This window comes from Papio anubis, chromosome 9 (assembly GCF_008728515.1).
Source record: "Papio anubis isolate 15944 chromosome 9, Panubis1.0, whole genome shotgun sequence".
In the NCBI taxonomy this organism is placed as follows: domain Eukaryota; kingdom Metazoa; phylum Chordata; class Mammalia; order Primates; family Cercopithecidae; genus Papio; species Papio anubis.
The window spans coordinates 15,262,453-15,276,254 of record NC_044984.1 but is presented as its reverse complement, the minus strand read 5'-3'; the positions used below and the strand labels follow the sequence as shown (position 1 = coordinate 15,276,254).

The following is a 13,802-nucleotide window of genomic DNA, read 5'->3' as shown; positions in this document are numbered from 1 at the left end:
GAAAATGATGTAAAGAAAGTGTTAGTTTCTATTCTCTTATAACAAACAAATCTAATTTACCTGCTTTCAAACCATGGAAAAAATCAACTTCTATGAATGAGACACTCCTTTTAACACTAAATCTCCATTCAAAAAATATTTATCAAGGACCCGCTCTGTTCCAGGCACCATATTGGGCACTGGTGATACCATGGCAAGCAAAATAAACACTTGCAAGCCCTTAGGAAATTTCCAGGGGTACAAGTAAGAATGAAATTAAAAGTGAGAAAGTCAATGATAGATATAATAGCAGAGTTCTTGGGGAGAAACCTACTAATCCTTGATTGATGACTGACAAGGTCAAACTCTGCCCTTTCCTCAGTTATCTGAGAAAATTAAGATGAACTGTGTGTTGAGTATTTACTACGTACTAGGTCGTGTGCTACATGGAATTGTGTGAGATATGGTCCAGTTCTCAAAGAACTCAAATTCAAACTGCGATAGCTAACTGTGTGAACGGCGGCAAGTTGCTGACTTTTCTAGTACTCAGATTCTTTGTACATAAGCTAGAGACAAAGCACTGACATTAAGATTTTGTAAGATAGGCCGGGCGCGGTGGCTCACGCCTGTAATCCCAGCACTTTGGGAGGCCGAGGCGGGCGGATCACAAGGTCAGGAGATCGAGACCCAGTGAAACCCATCTCAGTAAAATATACAAAAAATTAGCGGTAGCGGTGTGTAGTCCCAGCTACTCGGGAGGCTGAGGCAGGAAGAATGAAACCGGGGCCGGAGCTTGCAGTGAGCGAGATTAGCCACTGCACTCCAGCCTGGGGCACAGGCGAGACTCTGTCTCAAAAAAAAAAAAAAAGATTTTGTAAGATAATCTTGCAAACTCTTAACATATATTCACACCTGAAGAACATTTCGTTGTTAGATCATTCCTTTCTTTACGTTACACAGCAAAGATATTTCCAAAAATTTGCTAAAACAAAATTTCTAGAATCAAATCACATTTGACATATACATGAAGAACTGCAAAGTCAAATATTACTACTAGTTTATCTTTTATATAAATTTCAATGTTTCATATGCATGCTTAAGCAACTTACCCAGAGTTAGACCAAACATCCTTGGCTAAGTTCTCTCCAAGGCTACCTTCACATTTTTTTTTTTTTTGACATAAAGAGTCTCACTCCAGAGGCTGGAGTGCAGTGGCACGATCTTGGCTCACTGCCACCTCCACCTCCCAGGTTCAAGCAATTCTTCTGCCTCAGCTTCCTGAGTAGCTGGTACTACAGGCGCCCGCCACCACACCCAGCTAATAGTAGAGATGGGGTTTCACCATATTGGCCAGGATGGTCTCGATCTCTTGACCTCGTGATCTGCCCGCCTCGGCCTCCCAAAGTGCTGGAATTACAGGTGTGAGCCACCACCCTTGGCCACTACCCTCACTTTAGATACTAGCCACAAGTTTGGAGATTCCTAGGGCTGTCATCACCTCTGACAAGCTGTCTATAAATGTGGGGATCCCCACAGACTCCCTCAGTATGATAATTTGCTAGAATGATTCATAGAAGTTAGAAAAGTACAATACTTACAATTACAGTTTATTATGGCAAAAGAATACGAATCAGAATGAGCTAAAGAGAGAGGCACATGGAACAAGGTCTGGGAGGGTTCCAAAAGTGGAGCTTCCTTCATCCTCAGGTATGCACTACCTGCATCAATATAAGAATAATGCCAACTAGGTGAGCTCCCCTGAGCTTCACTGCCCAGCGTTTCTATTGAGACTTTATCACATAGGCAACATTGATTGAATCACTGTAAGCTCAATCTCCATCCTCCTTCTGCTCCCCAGAAGTTGGGCTGGTATATGTGGCTCAAAGCTCGAAATCTGATTACGTGGTTGGTCTTCCTGGCTGCCCACTCTCCATTCCGGGTCATCTGATTAGCATAAATTATCTATGGGCCCTCTCCATTCTGAGTTGCCTCATTAGCATAAACTATCAGGTGGGGCTGAGGGTCCCACCATAAAAAACAGATATTCCAACCACTCAAGAAGTTGAAAGGATTTAAATTACCTCCCAGAAATCAATCCAGGCAAATGTTTTAATCACACAACTATTCTTACAAAAGCATTTCACTGAAAATCTAAATTTTTACTGGCAATCTGTATAGTATAGTAGGAGCTGTTACATGCATTATTGCATTTATTACAACAACCTTATATTATTATTCTCGTTTTTTAAATGTAATGATTCAGGCAGAAAAAAAATGAAGTCAAGTTCTCTAGTCATCACAACCGGTAGCTGACAGAGATCTAATCCTCTTGGCATTCTGAAACCAGTTCCAACATTGATTTCAATACACCAAGGAACTTGTAGGAATCCCCAGATGTAAAGGTTTTTAAAGACTTTTGTTACTTTTGCAATATAACCTCCGTGGATGGAGGTCTGTATAATATTGATAATATTCTAGATACAGTACAAAGGTGCAGAAACAAGAGTTTATATAATTTTGGCACAATTTGGTGCCCATGACAGGAAATTTACCAGGGACACATGGTGAGGACATCTTAGCAAGATGGGTTGTGGGGTGGAGCACTTTCTAAACTGTGCTCAAGAGAACACCATTTAAATTACCACTGATCAATTTAAGCTACATCTTCTTTTAAGTGTATTCTTTCCAGTTAATAATAATAGTGTGTTATATCAAATTATAATCCCAATAAATTACAATCATAGAGTTGAATGTTGCCTTAGATCTCTACTAGTCTAACATTGTACCAAACACAGAAAACGTAGTAGGATAATCTAGTGCTGAGAAAAATTCTCTACTTTGAGATATAACCTGAGTGTGCCCATCTAGTGATCACTATGTTCTACAGAGTAAGTCCGATTCTCCATTCACATAGCAGCTCTTCAAACATTTGATAAATGCTTGGAGAAATAATATCATACAGTGGTTAAGAGAATAGGTTCTGGAGTCATACCACCTGAATTTGAATCCAGGTAGTCTAGCTATGTGTTCTCAGTTTCTATTTCAGTAATGACAATAAATAATTCATTATGTTGTTCTGAAGATTAAGCAATTAATATGCATAGTGTTCAATAAAGATGGCAATCATGACCCTTTCTATTTTATAGACAAACCACCCCTGTCTTTTCATATTGCATGATTCCTTGATTTTTCACTATCAAGGCCCCTCCATCCATTAAACAAACAACAGCTTATCAGTATCTTTCTTAAAATATGGCTTCCAAAACTGAAGATAATATGAGTACAACCAGGGTACAAAATGGGTACAATCAAGATAAGTATGTTACTTTTATCAACCTGGACTCTCTCTCTCTCTCTGAATGTCAACAGCGATTTTGTTGACTTTTTCACAGTTGCATCCTGCTTATGATCAATTAAAACTTGAAACTTTTTTTAATTTTCAGGAGTTGCTTTCAGCTCAGTTCTACTCATCACAGTTCTTTTTTCTAATTAGATGCAGCACTTTATTTTTATCTTTAATAAATGTCAACCCATCATCCTAAGTAATAGACATTTTTGAAAATTGATTCTGTGTCATCCAGGGAATTACTAATCTTTACTTGCTTTGTGTCATCTGCAAATTTGGTAAGCAAGTTCCTAGACTTCTTCCAGGTAATTGATAAAATTTTTGAATTGGACAGGACCAAAAAAGAGTCTTACAGAAAATTCCTAGACCCCATTGCAAGTTAATGACAATCCATTAATCCTCTCCTTTTGGATATAATCAGTTCCCAATTCACCTAATTACTATCATTCAGCCCACATACTTCTCCATCATTCACTAAATGACATCACAGGAGACTTTTCATAGGTTTTTCTGGAAATAGGATAAGTCTCTTTGTGACAATCCCTTTAGCCATCAGGATAGTATTCCTCAATGAAAGAAATGAGGTTCATTTAGATGATGTGGTTATAGTAATCCTATACTAGTGTAACAAATAAAGGCCCTAAAAGAGAGTGGCCATAAGCATGACTTTGGGTAGGTCAGTATTATACCCTCTAAAACTGGGTTTTCTTAATTAAAAAAGGAAATTTTACTTCACTTTTCTCAGAGAGGATGAGAGAATAAAATTAAATAAGATATTTGAAACTTTTCTCTGCCAGAGATTATTTTTAAATACAAAATTGTCATACATTATAATGGCTCATTTGGCCAAAAACAAGATCAGTCCACTCAAACAAACAGACCAATTTTTTTGACAGAAGTGACCATAATGAAACAAACACTATAATTATATATTTAGGCACCCTATATCCTTCAGCATTTCTTTTAGTATATAGGATATTTTCAACCTTTAAGGATTCATGTCAGCTGAGCATGTGTGCGTGTGAGTGTGTGAGAGTGTTAGGATACGATTGGAAAAGAAGATCAGCTATCACAGTCTTCCAGTCTCCAAGCTGCATTAGTCATTTTTAGCACCATGATGGAGAATGGTGTGAATGCGGTAAATTCAAAAGATTTCTCAAAACTTGACTGTGCAGACAGATAACTGTTAGAGTGACATTTTCAGTATAAGTGAGAAAACTGATCCTTCTGGGATCTCTAACTCTGAGTGCTTTAAAGGAGAAGATACAAGACTAAACTCATCCTCCTACACTAATCATTTCAGGAATAGTTTATCTAAAAGTAGCAATGCTAATATAAGGGAATGAAGAAGTCAGTCAAACTGCTTATTTCGACTCTATCCCATTAGCAACAAGATCAATTTCCTCACACTCCTGAATTTGAACTTACCTTTTCATAAAAAAAAACAAAACAGAATTCAGTAAAAAATGACATCTTAGTTATGGACATGCAGGTGATTGAAAGATCCAAAGCAAAATATTTAAGACAAAAAGGGATAACTGGGCAGAATCAAGAGGTCATGTGGTATATCTTCTTGTCCCTACAAGTTCTTTCTCCTCAAAATTCAGGAAAGGGGCAAATAATGTAGCTGTCTAATTTCCATCAAGAGTATTTTAAATTAAAAATGAGATCACCTGAAAGACTCATTTAAATATCTATGATTATTGAGGCCACTGGCAGTTATGTCAGCATGAATCACTGAGTCACTCTTGAAACAGGAATTTGCAGTTGCAGCAAACTTGAAAGAAGAAAATATGCATCTGGAAAAGTATTCCAATTCCATTTCATGGGCTCATGCCTATTATCTAAGAGATACGCTTCTTCAAATTCAGATCTATGCCTCGGGTCCAACTTCATATGGGATTTGGGCTTATAGATTTTTAGATTCAGAAGGGAAAATCAGTGGCCTACTGCCATAATTCACCCTTAGCCAGGCCCATACTCTACTTGTCAACTGGTTTAGTGCCAGTGTTCCTGTGGCTAAGTCAGCAGGGCCCCAACAACTCCCATAGGCAAACCCTGCTCTTGGTCCTCAGTCAGAATTTGAAGCAAAGCCCCCCTCATACAATGGTTTTATGTATTTCAGATACAATTTATTCTACATCCTTAACTTTTTACTCCACAGAAACCCCCAATGCTGCACAGAGGACTTTGAGTTTATAATAGCATCAGGAAAGAGCCAGCTTTAGACTGTGGAAAGCAACAGTCATTGCTGTTGGCTCACGAGAGGTAGAAAAGGCAGACATCTGAGTCAGATGAACCTGAATTCAAATGCAACTCAGCTCTCAATGAGCTCCTAGATCTTGAGCTCATCACTTAACCATACCGAGTCTCAGTTTCTCCTTCTCTAGAATGGAGTCTGTTTCTCTTTCTAGTCTTCACTAGTAACTTACCTTTCAAGCTTTTTACGAGGACTAGAAGAAATAGATAAAAATCACCAGCTAAATGCAGATGCACAAAAAAGAAAGATTTTGTTGTTATCTTAATTTGAGTGGTACCTCAACATCTTCCAAGTGGGCTAGATGTATTATAGATATGATGTTTTGGTATGGCACTTAATTCTCCAGAAAAGAATAGATTCCATATTTGCAGAGTTCAGTTGTCCTGTTCAACTTCAATTCCAGGTAGAGACTGGGAGGCGATGAAATTAGAAAGTGCTCTGAGATTCTTCTTGGCCTCATGTACCCATGTAATTAATGGACCCTCCTACGCATGGCAAATTTGTAAGTCTAGGTGGAGTTACAGACACATGAACATGCACATTAGGAGTACCTGGAAATGGTATTGAAGCTGAAACTAGAAAGATGAGTGCAATTTAGCTTGGTAAGCACAGGAATGAAGGATTTCTGGTACACAGCACATATATCAAGGCCCATAAATAAATAAATGATAGGTGCATAAGAGGAACCCAGAGAAGGCCAGTAAGCTGAAAATATTCAAAAAAGGAGGAAATGGCCTGAAGTCACATTGGAGAGTTAGGTAGGGGCAAAACCACGTGGGACCTTTTAATACAGGGATTATATGTTTACTTGAATGTTATAAGAACGATAACATTCAAAACACCAATGACCTCCTGGTGTTTTGGGAAGATCATTATGGATGCAGTATGATTTTGAGGAAAGAAAGAATAATTTGGGAAAAACAAGGAAGTACAATTGAAGTAATCCAGATAAGTCTGAAATAGTAATGAACTAGAGAGGAAGTAGGTAGATGGAGCGAAGAGAATGGATATAAGCTATATTTTAGACGTAGAATCAAAGTCTTAGCAATGGCTTTGAGAAAGTCAGGAGACAGTAGGATGCAAGAGGGAGGAGGTAGTATCAGGAAAGCATCCCAGGTTCTGCCCATGAGCTCCTGGGTGGGCAAAGATTCCATTTACTAAATGGAAAAAACTGGAAGAAGAACAGACTTTAAAAGTTGCCATCCATTTGCTTTTTAACACATTGTTTGACACACTTGTGAGACATCCAAATAGAAATATCTGGAGGCCAGAAAAAAAGGTCTTTGTTAGATATATAACTATGAAACTCTATGGCACAAAAATAACGTTTGAAACCATGGTAGTGAATGAAATTACCTAGTGTGAGTATTAAGAATGAGGAGAAAAAGAAGCCCCAACATTAGAGGTTGAATGGAAAGGAACTAGTTTGCCACAGAAAATACATAGCAGTCAGAAAGCTGGGAGAAGAGAATTATATATGTATATATACACACATATAGGTGTGTATATGTATGTAAATATGTATATGCATATATGTATATTCACTGAAGATAAGAAAGAAGATGATTTCAAGCAGAGAATGGTAAATTGTGTCAAATGCTACTATAAAATCAAGTACGATGAAGAATGGAAGGTATTCATAAAATTTAGCAACACTATGATACCTTTAATAAGAGCCATTTCAGTGGTGAAATGAAAACTAGATTGAATTAGGGTGATGAATATCCAGTAAATGAAAAAAAAAAAAAGCCTCATGTTTAAAGAACTCTTTTGAAGAACATGAAACTGAAGAAGATTTAAGAGAGAGAGTGATGGCTAGAAGGGGATGTGGGTGGAGTTGCCAGATTTAGTGAATAAAAATACGAGATACATAGTTAAATTTGAATTTCAGGTTAACAAATAACTTTTTGGTCTTTAAGAATATCCTATGCAATATTGAGGACATACCTCCTTATACTAAAAAATACATACACCTTCTTATACTAAAAAATAATTCCTCATTCTGAAATGAAAATTTAAGTGGGAACCCTGTATTTAAAACCTAAGGTGTGGGTTCAAGATACTTTTTTATTATTTTATTTATTTGGGGGGTGGTTTAGAGATGGGATCTTGCCCTCTCATCCAGGCTGGAGTGCAGTAGCAAGATCATAGCTCACTGCAGCCTTAAATTCCTGGGCTCAAAGGATCTCCTGCCTCAGTCTCCAGAGTAGGACCATAGGCACACACCACAGCGTGGCTAATATTTTTTTCATTGTTTTAGAGATGTGGGTCTCACTAGGTTGCCCAAGCTGGTCTTGAACTCCTTGCCTCAAATCATCCTCCCACCTCAGTCTCTCCAGTAGATGGGAATATAGCAAAAGCCACCACACCTAATACTTTATTTCTGAGAGACATTTGAGTGTATTTTTCTGATAAGAATACCTGGTGTAAATGGAGAAGTTAAAAATGCAAGAGAAAGAAGAGAGAATTGATGGAGCTAAAGACTTAAGGAAAGGAATGAAGGACTCGGTCAATGACAACCCAGAGAGGGTGACTTCTTATTGGAAAGTGGATACTTCTTTCCTGCACTGAAACAGAAGAGAGAAAGGAGAAGATAGGCACAGGTGCACACAGATGCATAGTTCTGATATTGGGAAGATCCTGGAGCCTTCCTTTGGAACTCTCCATTTTTTTTATGAGGTATGCAGTGAGCCAACTGTGAGAGCAAAGGGAATAGGATAAGAATGGGGAGTTAGAAGAGCAAGGATTACAAACTTATTATGAAGGTATGAAAAGATGATTTAGAAGACAAATGTTAAGATCGCTGGTGGTGGCCGGGCACAGTGGCTCACGCCTGTAATCCCAGCAGTTTGGGAGGCCGAGGCGGGCAGATCACCTGAGGTCAGGAGTTCGAGATCAGCCTGGGCAACATGGTGAAACCTGTCTCTACTAAAAATACAAAGATTAGCTGGGAGTGGTGGCGTGCACCTGTAATCCCTGCTACTTGGGAGGATAAGAGAGAAGAATCACTTGAACCCTGGAGGCAGAGGTTGCAGTGAGCCAAGATTGCACCACTGCACTCCAGCCTGGAGACCAGGCAACCAGAGCAAAACTCCATCTCAAAAAAAAAAAAAAAAAAATCGTTGGTGGTGTTGAAGGCCCCAATCGTGTTGGTGATCATGAAGAATGATCCCAAACTACCTAAAGCATGAATTTGCCCAGTGATATTCAGAAGCTCAATGCAGGCATAAAGATGTCTCACAGATTTTTAAATAGCCTAAAGAGCACAAGACACAGGATGAAAGGCACAAACTCTACTCTTAAAGTAATTTGGGGTAAAGGTTTATTTTCCTCCAAATATGCAAAAGATAAGAAAGGCTTTCTTCTAAAATTATGAAATTAATATATCTACACTATTAGTAGAGTTGCAAATGAAAAACCGACTGTATAAATAAGCAGGTTCTGGGCAAAAATCAGTGTTGTTATATCCATGAAATTATTTAAATTCAATATTTTACTATTTTAAATAACCCCACTTATAGACTGATTAATTCAGTCACAAATACATATTGGGTTCCTACTATGTGCAAGCACTGCTAGATGCTGAATTAATAATACCAAGTCTGATGTTTAATTAATAAGAAGAACCTTATAGAAATATTTGACACTCAAATTAATATCAGATATATTCATTTGACTAATGCTATTACAATTACAGTTCATAGCTAATGGCATTATCGGGCTATTATCACAAAGCATTACCTCTCTTCTAAAACTCATTTCCATGATAATTCATTGAAATCATCATGAGAACACACTATCTTGATGGGTTTTTACCTCCCAATGCTCTTCAAGAGAATGAACTCACCCTTATAAGAAAGCTGGTTATGCCAAATATCACTCATGCCTGTTCTCTCTGCAGTTCAGGTGAACAATGCCCAGCAATTTCCCTACAATTTTGAAAGACACAGTGTTCCTTCCTGGAAACAGCAGCCTGACTTAATTTTTATCCACAATTCCCAAGATCTGGAAATGCAAATTAAAGTCGTGATGCAGGCATTATTATCTAGAGCAAAGTATTGAGCATGTTCAGATCTGAGGCCCAATCTCAGTTCATCCAGTCACTCAACAAATATTTATTCTGTCCCTTTTCCATGACTTTAGGCAAACGGTTCAGCTGCTCTGCCTTTGTTTCCTTGTTTATAAATTGAGGGTAATAAAAATTTGAGTCCTTATTAGATAAATATGAAAAACTGGTAGAAAAGTCAAAGTTAGAATACAGTGGTTAGGTATTATTTCCTTCAGGTATCATGAAAATTAATGTGTTTTAAAAATTAACTCAGGTAGGAGAGCTATGAATCTCAAATGAAGCATTTAAATCAGGTTACTGAAAGGAGGAAGGAAAGAAATTAACATTTATTAAGTGTCAGTTATATGCAGACCTTGCTATATGCATTTCATGAAGATATTATTTCATTAAATCTTCACAACATTTCTTTGGAGGTAGATATTTGTAGCCCCATCATATATAAGAGGAAATGAGCTCAGAAAGTTGCATAAGTTGTCCAAATCACATAGTAATGGTGGATTCCTGATTCCAAAGCTCTTTTTACTACACTAGTTTTATTTCCTGTGGTACAGAGGCACATCCACCCTGGAGACAGACTGCAACATCTTTTTAATTGCACCCTTTTTCGCTCCCAAGCAAAAAGCACATAGTGAAGTAGAAGGCGTGCCTCAAATAAAGCAGAATATAAAATCCATTTCAGTTTTGTCTCCACAATTTTGGACTTTTGCTAGAACACCAGCACTACAAAATAACTTTAAAAAATCTAATGAAGTCTGAGGGAAATAATTGCTCACTGTCTCTAACTATCTTTTGAAGAGATTCCAAAAGGCACATTTTAAGATTTTCATAGTTCCATTACATTCAAAATAAAACAGTAGTTTGTAAAGAGGGGAAATATTGCATCTTTCTCCAAAGAGAGATAACAGAAATCTGCCTTGAATCCAAAGCAATATGCTATAGCACTTAATGCCACATATACTTGAAGTATCCAGGAAAGCTCTGATTTTGGTGGAAGATGGACTGACATATTGCTGAAGTGAGGAAAGGTGTTTATATATGTATACACATATACATATATATGCACATATATATGTGTGTGTGTGTATATATGCATCTTTCCTTTCTTATGGTATATTTAGGTTATTTCTAATTGTTCATGCTATAAATATTACTAAGGTAAGCATCCTTTTCTATAATCATTAAGTACATAACTTATTCCCTCCTTAGACTAGAATCCTGGAAATGGGATTATTCCTTCAATGAGGATAAATATTTTAAATATTTTAAAGACTATTGAGAATTAAAGCAAAACTGACTTCTAAAAGACTGCAATTATGTGCCATTGTGAAATGATAACACTTGCCTCAAGATATGAATTTCAGTCCTTAGCATAATATTTTGATCTTTGTCTATTTGATTGGAAAAAGTTATATTCCACTTTAAATACTTTAATTTGTATTTTTTTAGAGTGTAAAATTGAAATACTTAATATTTACAGAACATTTTTATCTTTTTTATGATGTGCTTAGTCTTGGCCTATTTTTCTTTGGGTCTTTTTTTGTCCGTTTACATATGCTCATTATACTTTAAGAACATTGTGATTTATGTCATATTTATTGCTAGTATTTTCCCAGTTTTAACTCAACATTTCATAAATTTATTTTACACAAGTTTTGCTGCTATATGTAATCAAATCTGTCCACCTTTTTCATTATGATTAATTTCATTGCATTTATGGTTGTAGAATTTTAATGGTTTCACATTTTGGATTAATTTTATTATTCATGTGGATTTCATTTTGGTTTCATTAAAGAAAATACTTATTTGCTTCAAATAACCAACATTCACAACAGTATTTAATATAAGTTGTGAAAAGTTGGTTAAACTTTAAATATTTCCCAACGATACAGTAAGTGAAATGAAACTAATCAGTTTTACATATTTTAACATATTTTTAGGTGATCTTGGGACTGTTTCAGGGCTTTCTGGCCTATTCCCTTCAGCTGCCTCTTTATTTTAGCTTAGTATCACTCTCCTTTTAATTAGTATAATAATTTTATGATATATAGTTTATATCAGTTATTACTCATACTTATCTTTTTGGTTATTTTTTATTTATGAAAACCATATTCTCCATGGCTTATACTTCTAGATGAATTTCACATTTTTATTATTTTTTTCTCCATTTTTTTTTTTGAGACAGTGTCTCGCTCTGTTGCCTAGGTTGGAGTGCTGCAACCTCTGCCTCCTGGGTTCAAGCAATTCTTGTGCCTCAGCCTCCTAACTAGCTGGGATTACAGGCATCTGCCACCATGCCAGGCTAATTTTTGTATTTTTTTAATAGAGACGGGGTTTCACCATGCCAGCCAGGCTAGTCTCGAACTCCTGACCTCAAAGGATTGGCCCACTTCGGCTTCCCAAAGTGCCGGGATTACAGGTTTGAGCCACTGCACCCGGCCCCCCAGTCCTATTTTTATTTTAATAAAATGAGTAAAACTTGTAAGTTAATTTTAGAAAAACTAAAGTTTTTGCAATAGGTAGTGGTCCATCCAAGTATATAACATACTTTTTAAATTTAATATTTCAAAGTTGAGTTCAGGAAGTTTTTTTCTTCATATATATCCTGATCATTTCTTGTTGAAATTATCATAGACATTTTATACATTTTTCCTTTTTGCTATTTGAACTGAATCATTTTCCCTCATTACAACTCACTGAGGTGATCACTGTTATACAGGGAGATTATTACTGTTTATTAATGTGTATGTCTTCATCTGCATCCAATTTCATAAACTTAGTAAATTTATAAGAGTATTTCAGTTGATCCTTTTACTTTTTCAGCAAAATTAATCTTCAAATACATATAATTTTTATCCTTATTTCCAATATTTACTCCTATGCTTTGCATCTTTCTCAGGACCCAGAACTTACAGGGCAATGGTAATACCAGAAGACAGTCACATTATATCTTGCTCATGACCTTAATGAGGACATCTTTTATTTTATTAAGTATATTTGCAGGATTATAAAGGATATTCCTTAAAGAATATTCCTTATTATATAAAAACTTTATTCTTGTTTTCTAAGAGGTAAACAAATCAGTTTAAATTTTATCGAATATTTAAGCAACTATTAAGATCACCTTATGATATTTCTTAATCATAAGAAACTGGACCTATCATTAGGGTGCATTTAATTAATAAATTTTTCAATATTAAATCATCTTTATATATATGCAATAAACAATACTTGTTGGCAATTATGATTCTTTCACTATGTTCTGGAAAGATCCAGAGAAAAGATCTATTTTTTCTGTGAAAATTAAAAAATGCCTAGTATCTCCCTTTTGTTCTTAAATTGCATGTTATGTTTAATTGACAAATAGTAATTGTATGTATCTATGGGGTACAATGTAATGTTTCAATACCTGCATACATTGTGGAATGCTCAAATCAGTCTAATTAACATATCCATCACCTCAAATAATTACCATTTCTTAGTGGTGAGAACATTTACAATCCACTCTTTTAGCAATTTTGATATATACAATACATTATTATTGACTATAGTCACCATGCTGTATAATAGATCACCAGAACTAATTCCTCCTGTCTAACTCAAACTTTGCACCTGTTGGCCAACATTTCCCCTTCCCCCATCCACTTCCCTTCCCCACCTCAGCCTTTGGTAACCACCATTCTACTCTCTGCTTCTATGAGTTTGACTTTCCTACATTCCACATATAAGTGAGATGATATGGTATTTGTCTTTCTGTGTCTTGCTTATTTCACTTAGCATATTGTACTCTAGATTCATCCATATTGTCACAAATGACAGAATTTGTTCTTTTTTAAGGCTGAATATTCCATTGTGTATATATACCACTTTTTAAAATGTATTAATCCATTGATAGGCACTTCAATTGTGTTCATATCTTAGCCATTGTGAACAGTACTGTAACAAACTGAGTACAAACATTTCTTCGATATACTGATTTCAACTCCTTTGGATATATATCCAGTAGTAGCATTGCTGGATCATGTGGTAATGCTATTTTTAGTTTATCAAGATTCCACCATACTGCTTTCCATAATAGCTGTACTAATTTGCATGCTCACCAATAGTGTACTAAAGTTTCGTTTTCTCCACATCCTCATCAACACTTATCT

The 13,802-nt window shown here is 36.1% G+C and overlaps 1 protein-coding gene across 1 annotated transcript in view; it reads left to right on the top strand.

Annotated features, from left to right (window-relative positions):
• The window catches only part of SLC15A5 (solute carrier family 15 member 5), a 93,476-nt gene that overhangs the window by 66,481 nt on the left and 13,193 nt on the right, over positions 1-13,802 (top strand). The gene's annotated exons all lie outside the window — the stretch shown is intronic.